The sequence below is a fragment of the Micromys minutus genome (genome assembly GCF_963924665.1).
Source record: "Micromys minutus genome assembly, chromosome: 1".
Taxonomy (NCBI): domain Eukaryota; kingdom Metazoa; phylum Chordata; class Mammalia; order Rodentia; family Muridae; genus Micromys; species Micromys minutus.
This window is the reverse complement of record NC_137969.1, coordinates 84,031,711-84,042,972: the sequence shown is the minus strand read 5'-3', so window position 1 is coordinate 84,042,972 and position 11,262 is coordinate 84,031,711.

Sequence of the window (11,262 nt, the reverse complement as noted above, 5' to 3'; positions counted from 1 at the left end):
TAGTCAAAACGCCAAGTGCCCAAAGCAAAGAAAGAATGCTAAAAGCAGTAAGGGAAAAAGGTCATGTAACATATAAAGGCAGACCAATTAGGATTATACCCGACTTTTCAACAGAGACTATAAAAGCTAGATCCTAGACAGACATCATACAGACCCTAAGAGAACACAATTGTCAGCCCAGGCTACTACACCCAGCAAAACTCTCAATCACCATAGATGGAGAGACCAAGATATTCAAGGACAAAACTAAATTTATACAATATCTGACTACAAATCCAGACCTACAAAGAATAATAGATGGAAAACCAAACACAAGGAGGGAAACTATATCCTAGAAAAAACAAGAAAATAACTAAGCAAGAAAACCAAAAGAAGAAAGACACACAGACATAATTCTACCTCTAAAAGCTAAAAGAGCAGCAAACAGCAACCACTATTCCTTAATATCTGTTAACATAAATGGACTCAATTCCCCAATAAAGAGACATAGGCTATCAGACTGGATACCTAAACAGAATTTTGCTGCATACAGGAAACTCATCTCAGAGACAAAGACAGACACTATCTCAGAGTAAAAGTTTGGGAAAAAAACCTTCCGAGCAAACGGCCCCAAGAAACAAGCTGGAGTAGCCATTCTAATAGCGAATAAAGTACATTTTCAACCAAAAGTTATTTAAAAAGATAAGGAAGGACACTTTTTACTCATTACAGGGAAAATTTATCAGGAGGAACTCTCAATCCTTAACACATATGCTCCAAATACAAGAGCACCCATAATCATAAAAGAAACCCTAATAAAGCTTAAAAAATACATTGCACCATACACAATAATAGTGGGAGACTTGAACACCTCACTTTCATCAATGGACAGATTATGGAAGCAGAAACTGAATAAGGACACAGTGAAACTAGCAGAGGTTATGAACCAATTGGAATTAATAGACATCTACAGAACAATTTACCCTAAAACAAAAGAATACACCTTCTTCTCAACACCTCAAAGCACCTTCTCCAAAACTGACCATATAGTCAGTCACAAAACAGGCCTCAATAGATATAAGAAGATTGAAATACTCCCATGCATCCTATCAGATCACCTTGGACTAAGGCTGGTCTTACTAACAACAAAGACAACAAAAAGCCCATATACACATGGAAGCTGGACAATGTGCTATTAAACGATAGCATGGTCAAAGAAGAAATAAAGAAAGAAATTAAGGACTTTCTAGAATATAATAAAAATAAAAGCACAACATACCCAAACCTATAGGATGCAATGAAAGCAGTACTAAGAGAAAAACTCATAGCTCTGAGTGCCTCCAAAAATAAACTGGAGAGAGCATACACTAGCAACTTGACAGCACAATTGAAAGCTCTAAACAAAAGGAAGCAGATACACGCTAGGGGAGTAGAGGGCAAGAAATAATCAAACTCAGAGCAGAAATTGACCAAATAGAAACAAAAAGAACCATTCAAAGAATCAACAAAACCAAGAGCTGGTTCTTTGAGAAAATTAACAAGATTGATAAGCCCTTAACCAGACTAACTAGAGGGCAAAGAGAGAGTATCCAAATTAACACAATCAGAAATGAAAGTGGAGACTTAACAACTGAAACTGAGGAAATTCAAGAAATCATCAAATCCTACTACAAAAGCCTATACTCAACAAAACTGGAAAATCTGGAGAAAATGGATGAATTCCTAGACAGATACCAGATACTAAAGTTAAACCAGGACCAGGTAAACCACCTAAATAATCCCATAACCCCTAAAGAAACAGAAGCAGTCATCAAAAGCCTCCCAACCAAAAAAAGCCCAGGACCAGATGGGTTCAGTGCAGAATTCTATCATACATTTATTGACAACCTAATACCAATACTCTCCAAACTATTCCACAAAATAGAGTCAGATACACTGAAACTATTAGAAGAGAAAGTAGGGAAAACCTTAGAACACATAGGCACAGGGGAAATTTTCCTGAACAGAACACCAATGGCTTGTGCTCTAAGACCAAGGATTGAGAAATGGGACTTAATGAGATTGCAAAGTTTCTGTAAGGCTAAGGACACTGTCAAGAAAACAAAACGGCAGACAATAGATTGGGAAAAGATCTTTACCAACCCCACATCTGATAGAGGTCTAATATCCAATATATACAAAGAACTCAAGAATTTAAACGCCAGAGAATCAAACAATCCTATTTTAAAATGGGGTACAGAGCTAAACAAAAAATTCTCAATTGAGGAATACTGAATGGTTGATAAGCATCTAAGGAAGTGCTCGACATCCCTAGTCATCAGGGAAATGCATTCCACCTCCCACCAGTCAGAATGGCTAAAATCAAAAACTCAGATGACAGCAGATATTGGCGAGGATGTGGAGAAAGAGAAACACTCCTCCACTGTTGGTGGGGTTGTAAGCTGGTACATCCACTCTGGAAATGAGTCTGGCGGTTCCCCAGAAAATTGGGCATAGTCCTACCTGAAGACCCAGTTATTCCACTTCTGGGCATATACCCCAGAGATGCTCCAACATACAATAAGGACACATGCACTACAATGTTCATAGCAGCCCTATTTATAATAGCCAGAAGGTGGAAAGAACTCAGATGTCCTTCAGTAGATGAATGGATACAAAAATTATAATATATTTGCACAATGGAGTACTACTCAGCTTAGAAACAATGACTTTATAAAATTCCTAGGAAAATGAATGCATCTAGAGAATATCATCCTAAGTGAGGTAACCCAGTCACAAAAGAACATACAAAATATGCAGTCACTGATAATTGGACACTAGCCCCAGAATGTTCTGAATACCCCAGAAACAACTCACAGGCCATATGAAGCTCAAGAAAAACAAAGGCCAAAAAGTGAAAGCCTCAGCCCTTCTTAGAAAAAAATAAGTGTACAGCACCCTCTCAGAGTGTGCTACACCTGGACCTTAAATCATTAATAATCCAAGAGTTAAGAATATAGCCTTGTGGCAATTTTTGGTATTCAAAAATCATTGTTTAATCTATACACACCAAGAAAACTGTTTCCATGTTACGTTCTGTTCTACATGTACTTTATGATTATAGTAACTAGTAAGATTTCAATACATACTGTCAAACCTCTAAAAGAATTAAGTACTGATAAAATATATTCGTATAGTGCTATGCCAAAATGCCTTTAAAAATCTGTACAATTCTCTCTCTTTTTTAAAAAAAAAATAAAGTTGTAAGAGAAAAAATAATAAATTGGACAGTATCCCCCTACTTAAAAATACATTTTAACAAAAGTATTGAACAAATTTTAATAATATAATTAACACCCCCCAAAAAGAACAAACACTTGGTGCACCACCATGTACCTGTAAATAGCAAGTACTGGTAGTCACACTGTGCACTACTTTTTGAAGTAAGTGACTGCAAGTAAATTAACTCTAGTTGAGAATTTTTAGCTGCTAACAAAAAACAAACAATGGAGAAAAAAAAGACAATCTAATCGCCCCTAACAGCATTGCATGAAAACACATGCTGTTTCGTTGGATTTGTGTACAGCATTGCTCTAACAGCAGTACACAAAAACATGTTATTTCATTGGACATTGTTTTGTGCACAGCATTGCTCAAAGAACTTTGCCTCTATCATTCTCAGATTACCTTTCAGTACAGTCCTGTAAGGATGCTCACTTCTCTGAAGTAGAGAAGTATAAGGATGCTCACTTCTCTGAGGACAGTCCTGTAAGGATGCTCACACTGCATGTGTGAAATGAGAGGGAATAACCTGAGCCTACACTAGTGAGGGACTCGTGCCTGTAATCCCACTGCTTGAAAAGCTGAGGCAGGAGGATTGCTTAAATTCAAGGCTAGCTTGTGTGACACAGTGAGTTCTAGGTCAGCCTCAGCTACATTAAGACCCCGTTACTCACAAACACAATAAAACAAAACAAAACTTAACTGACTTAATATAGTTGTTAAAAGAGCCAGAATTTTAAAGACAAAACTCTGATATTAAAACTGACAATCTTTGAGGAGGGATGGTAGGAAGAAGAAATGGTTTCAAGAACAGTAGTTATGCCAGCTATTTTTATGACAACTTGACCAGCCATTTTGAGACGAGAGACCCTCAATTGACAAATGACTTTATAAGATATGTCTCTAGGAAAATTTGTAGTGCATTTCCTTAATTACTGATCGGTGGGAGAAAGCCCAGACTTTGTAGGGTGATGTCATCCATGGGCAGATGGTCCTGAGATGAAAAAGCAGGCTAAGTAAGCCAGAGGAGCAAGCCAGTAGTAAGCAACACCCCTCCATAGCCTCTGCATCAGTTTCTGCCTCCAGGCTCCTGCCCTACTTGAGCTCCTGTCCTGACTTCCCTTAGTGAGGAACTGTTGCCTGATGCGTAAACTGAAATAAACCCTTTCTTTCCCAAGTTGCTGTTGGTCATAGTGATTTATCACAATAGAAAAGTAACTAATACAGGATTCACTGGGAATAGTAACACAAACCTAGAATATTTCATAGCATGTCCTGTGCCTTTCACAGTAGCTTGTGCTTGTCTAGGCGAGCATGTCCAATTCTTTTCTGCTTATCAAGCAGCTTCCTCATCACTTTTAAATTTCCTGTAATTCACAGCTTCTGATTAGAATCACTTCCATTCAGTTAAACTAGTTTTTATAGGACTCGAATGCAATGGAGCCTTTGAGCTTCAGTTCACACAGTCTGAGAGCAAATTAACCCCATGTTTATTGTAACTATCTGTACTTTTCCTAACCAAATAACCCCACATTGTCACATAGCTTTAGCCATTTTCAGTGGCCTTTAAATCAAATGTCCACTACGAATTATCTACTGCTATGGAGTTCTACACTACACTGTGGAAAAGGCAGATTTCCCTTCAAAGAGACATAGGCAGGCCAGAATTATAATCAGCATGTCTGAGACACTGAGTCAGATAAACCACTAATCTGGAGCTCAAACATGCTGCCCATCTTTCTAATCTGTTTAGTTCTAGTAATTAAGTAGCTATAAATACACATCTGGTTGTTACTAAGAAGACCATGCAATTTACAGCAGCATCGTGTGACATGGGTCAGGGGTAATGACATTTTATATCCATATCATTCATTTGTACTTGTATGTGCAGGGGCACAAACCAATGTGCACATGAAAGTCAGAGGACACCTGCAGAAGTGGGAAGCAATCATCCTATCACACAGGCCTTGGGTAATCTGAGAAAAACCTACTGTCTGCTGTCAATTCTCACTCTAATGACATGGAATGTTCTTTCACATGGCTTATCTGTTGGGCCACACTCAATTTCAACACTATAGCCAATTCCCAGCTACCTATACAGGCTGGAGAAACAAGTACATAAAAGAAGTTTTCAATAGTACTGTGAATTTCCTAAAGTCCAAGCACACACAGAGGAGTCTTTATCCCCTCTGGCATGGTTGAGAACATAGTTCAGGGAGCTGGAGAGATGGCTCAGTGGTTAAGAGCACCGACTGCTCTTCCAGAGGTCCTGAGTTCAATTCCCAGCAACCACATGATGGCTTACAACCATCTGTAATGGGATCTGGTGCCATTCTGGTGTGTCTGAGGACAGGTACAATGTATTCATATATATATAATAAGTAATTTTTTAAAAAAAGAGAATGTAGTTCAGTTGGTAGAGTACTTGCCTAACACGTATAAGACTGAGTTTAAATTCTAGAACAAAACAAACAAACAAACAAACAAAAAAACCAAAAAACAAAAAACCTTTGGCAAATGAGTTCTGGCCTCCACTTCTGGCTCTTTTACTAGCAATAAAAATTTAACTTTTTTCCACTACATAACTACCTAAGACCTGTTAATAGAAACATAAAAACTTAACAGTGCTACATTCTTTTCTTTCTTTTTTTTAAAAATTGTATTTATTTAATGTATGGGCGCTCTGCTGCATCCACCTGCAAGAAGAGGGCATCGGATCCCATTACAGATGGTTGTGAGCCACTATGTGGATGCTGGGAACTGAACTCAGGACCTCGGGAAGAGCAGTGAGTGCTCTTAACCGCTGAGCCATCTCTCCAGCCCCAGCAGTACTGTTTTCTATCACTGTTTTTTTTTTTTTTTTAAGCTTTTCTGTTAGTAAGGCTGTCTAATATGTTTATAATAGACATCTTTCTTTTTGACACATTCTAAGCAGTTTAGATTTCTCCCATCTTCAACCACCAACTTTCTTCATGAGAAGAAAATGGAGTCAGTAGCTAACAGTGCATGTTCCCCCAGTGCTCCTCAGCTCTGCTTCATCCTCAAGGGTTTCAAACTCTAATCTTATGTTTAATGAAACTGCAAATCCCACCCCATCTCAAACAAACCCTTAATACAGCACTCGGAGGACTAACCCCTGCTTATCTTCAATATTACTATGCCTTTCCCTCAATGACACTGTCCTCCTGGGTGCCCCACCCGTGAAATGCTAGTACTCCCCAAGTCCACAACTTATTTACTGTAGTTTCTCATGTAAGGTTTTGTCTTTCACCAAGTTGTAAACAATGATGCCTGTGTAGTATTCTCAAGTACTATGTACACAGTAAACAAAAATATCACTCCCAGAAAGATGCTAACACTAGCTGCTTATCTTAACACCCCCAGGGTGTTTGTCTCAGTACCCTTACTCATATTTTGATTTAAAAGCCAGGGTACAAATGTGCAGAAATATCAAGCTGTAAAAGAAGCAGAAGTCACTGCTAAAGGACAACTTCTGGTCACATACAGACTAAAAGTTCTGTTCATCAAACTTGAAATCACCCACTTACAAATCCTACGCTGTCTACTGAGGTTTTGGCACATGCACAGAAGTGCCACAGAATATACATAAATGTTCTAAACTAATCCAGAGTCAGGAAAGAGCTCATCAATTCTTATCTATCCCTCTATATCAGAACTGGAAGAACAAACCAAAACTCCAGACTGCTCTCAAGATACAAGAGCAACTATGCTGTAGCTGCCTCAAATCTGAAATTCAGAGCAGCTTTCTGTATGTACTTCACTAACACGGCCCTGTCTGACGAATCTAAACATTCAAGGGGTCTTTACAACAAAGATCTACCCGGGACTTCAGCAGTGCCTTGATACTGTAATGTACCAGTGCTAAAGTCTTAGCCAAATATAGGTCAGGTCAGTTTATCTGTCTCAGACATAATAGAAATCAGACAAATTACAAGTCCATTAGTACAGGAGTCAAAAAACATGTACGTTAGAAGAAAACATAAGATTTCACATCGCTGGAGTAAGTGAAAGATTCATAGGTATTTCCCTAAATGACACTCAAAGTAATCTGCCATTGAGGCTACAAAACATCTGGGTCACTGGACTGTAGCGAGAAGCACCCGGACCCTTAGAATTTTCATTCAGTTTTACAGTGAGTCTGTAGTATAACCACCTTATGAAAGAAACTGGGACGGATATTTAGCTCAGCAATACATTTTCACATAGAAAAAAGTCTTTTTTTATTTTATGTGTATGTTCTATCTGCATGTATGTGTATATACTAAGAAGTGTCATATCCCCTGGAACTGGAGTCACAGACAGACCGGGAACTGAAGCTGGGTCCTCCAAGAGAAGCAACAAACGATCCTAACCACTGAGCCATCTCTCCAAATACAGACAAATTCATTTTAAAACTTGTAGGACTAAAACAATAACAAAAAGATTTTACTAAAGAAAATCTAAGACACAAAAAAATAGGTTTAATTGATTTCAAGGTATCCATTTTCTCACCCTTTAAGATCCCTAATCAGGGTGCTATCATTTATTTTTATTCATAGATTTACATTAAATAGTGAATCTTACAATAGAAGCAACACAGGATCAATAAAATATTGAAGTCACGTAACAAAAGATAAAATGGGGGAAATTAAGGCTGGTGAAATAGTTCAGTAAGTTCAGGCACTTGCCACCACAGACTGGCAACCTGAGTTCAATCCCTAGAACCCACATAAAGGTCCGAAAGAACTGAATCCACCAAGTTGTCCTCTGACCACACGGTGGCCATGCCCCACACATACTCACAACGAACAGACAGAGTCAAGAAAGGGGGGTATTTAAAATATGTTAAATCTATACACACATCAAGTCCCCCTGAAGGTACTTGTCACTGGAGGTCAGCAGGGGGAGAACATAGACAGGGATTGATTTGACTGGTGCATAATGTGGGAAAGGACCGGGTCCAACACTGAGCACCACTACTATATACAATCAGTTCTCATGCAAAATCCAAAGACAGGAAATGCATGTCCGGAATTTCAGCACTTGGGAGGCAGAGGCAAGAGGATATCAAGTCCAAAGCTAGCTCAAACAAAACCAACAAAACCCCTCAACACTCCACCAGAAGTCTACTCAACCAAGAGAATGAACTGAGGGAGGCTGGGAAGCAGCAAAAGAAAATAAAGAAACTAAGCTTAAGTTCATATTCTTCCTTCTTAAGGAAAGTTAATCATTTTGATTTTTAAACACAAATTAAATACTAAAGAACACCTGGTTATGTATGGGTAAGAGAGGGAGGGATGCTTCTCGATACTGTCCAGTGACCCAGATGTTTTGTAGCCTCAATGGCAGATTACTTTGGGTGTCATTTAGTGCTATACCTAAGAATCCTTCACTTACTCCGGGAATATGAAATCTTATGTTTTCTCCTAATGTGCATGTTTTTTGACTCCTGTACTAATGGACTTGTAATTTGTTTGGTTTCTATTATGTCTGAGACAGATGAAATGACCTGACCTATATTTGGCTAAGACTATAGCACTGTAAATAATAACAAAGCACTGCTGAAGTCTGGGGTAGAACTTTGTTGTAAGCATCCCTTGAATGTTTATTTCTATTACATAAGCTCAGACAGGTCAGGATGATCTGACTCCAGCAGGTGTTAGCGCCTTCCCTGGTGCTTGGCTGCCTGGAGCAGATGACCGCCAGCCAAACAGCCCCTTTGGCAGCCAGTGCAGCTGCCCTAGGAGCAACCCAGCTGCTTTATGCACTCTAGGTTTGCCTTGGAGGCCACACTACAGCAACAGCTGCTGTCCAAGCATAGTTCTGGACCTCTACAGTGCTATTCTGGTCACTGCTGATCTGCAAGCCCCTGTGAATATAGCAGCCATCTCTGGGCAAAAGGAGTGAGGAAGCACTTCCGGCAGGAGGCCTGGGACTGCATGAAGGTAGCACCATGGCAGCCATAAACACCCTTGTCAAACACTCCTTTCTGGCTAGAAGCAGACTATTGCTCATTAGAGTCAACCAAGAGACACTCTCCTGTGCTGACCCCTTAGTGCTGCAACATTAGACCCACACCTGGCTTCTCAGTCCTTGCCACTAGTGAGCTCATTGCACAAAGAACTCAGCAAAAAGTGCAGCAGAGTGATGGCAGCAGCCAAGGCAGCAACAGGCAGAAATAAGTGAGGAGCGCAGACTGCTGGAGGCAGGGTGGGCAGTGAGGGGCACAGCGGGTAACACTAGCTACTGCAGGGACGAGAGGCTTAGACAGGAGCTGTAACATTAAGTGTAGCCATTGTGGCTGGCTACTGCTTACTATTGCTTGAAGCCAAAGATCTGGCTGCCTGTAGTTAAAGCCTGGTGTAACGGGCACTCGATTCTCACAGACAAGCTACAGCTGAGTCTGCCACTCTGGTTCCTAGGCCTTAGGCACTTAAGAGTTTGATCAACTCTAACAGAGTTTCTCACCTACTCATAATTTCTATCTTCAGAGACTGAAAGGACTCCAGCAGCTGACAGGTTATATCCAGTCTGCAGTAGGATCCAAGAAGACACATGCAGAGTTTTAGCAGATGCTACTGAGAGACTCTCCTAAGTCAAATGTCTCTGGGCTGATCACCTCTGTGCTTCAAGCATTCTCATTAATGCCATTCTGGGGCAGCACTGCATTCTCACTTTAAACTCTACCTTTCTGAACCCGACAGGCAAGTATTTCTGTTACCGTGGCCCTTAGGACATTTCATTTTGTAAATTCCTCTCAGATCCTTCACCCATTTGTTGCTTTGTTATCCCAATGATGTGTCTTTAAAGTACATTGAGTACAGCCTTCTGGCAGAGGTAAGTACTGCAAGCACATTCTATAATTTGCCTTTTGTCCTTTTGTTCCCTTAACACTACTACTTGATGAACAAATACAATTAATACACAACAGCAATTGTTATTCTTCTGGCCAGTGTTTTTCCTGATCTACTCAAACACACACAAAATGACAACAATAAATGACCCCTTCGCCTACAAGAGTCATGCAGACATATCTTCTAAAATTTCTAAGTAGGGACGAAGGCAAACACACCCAGGGCTGTGCACATGGTGGGGGGGGATTAAGCACCCCATCACTAGGACACACCCTCAGTCCTAGAACCTTTCTGTTCACCCTTTACACTCTGAGCAAAGTACATAACCCTTAGAAAACTGTTTCAGAAACAGAAAAAGAGAGACAGAGAAAAAATGCTTTACAATATAGTTTATGAGCTTTAGGAAAATTCTGAAAATCAAAATGCATACACATAAATCCTATAAATGAAAATTTTAAAAGCTCAGCAGAAAGCAACATTAACATAATGCAGTCTATTATTAATCAAGAAAAATCTATGATCACCTATAGCACCAAGCCTAGATGAGTTCAACACTGATGTTTTAGAAATTTAAAAAAAAAAAAAAAAAGGAGAGGGCTGGAGAGATGGCTCAGTGGTTAAAAGCACTGGCTACACTTCCAGAGGGCCTGAGTTCAATTCCCAGCAACCACATGGTGGCTCACAACCATCTGTAATGGGATCTGATGCCCTCTCTGGCGTGTCTGAAGACAGCTATGCATAATACATGAATCTTTAGAAAAAAAAGAAGAAACTTTAAAAACTAACACTGGACACTACAAAGTGTTTCTCAATCTTTCTTATCAAAGACAAAAAATGCTGATAGGCATGGTGGAGCACTCCTGTGACCCCAGGATTTGAGCGGCAGAAAGACTGTCAGAAGTTTGAAGTAGGCCTGGTCTACATAGTGAGTTCCAGGTCATCCAGGACTTCCAACAAGACCTGGAGGAGCAGGCATCTTTTACCTTACATATTAGAAATCAATAGGAAGATACCTCATAAACTTAAGAGTATTCCTCATAAAGTTCTGAACCCAAAATTCATGGAGCTGTGGCGATGTCTCAGTGGGTAAACACTTGAAGAGCAAGTGTGAAGACCCAAGTTTGAGTCCTCAGAACCCATGTAAAGATGGATGCAGAAGAGCATGTCT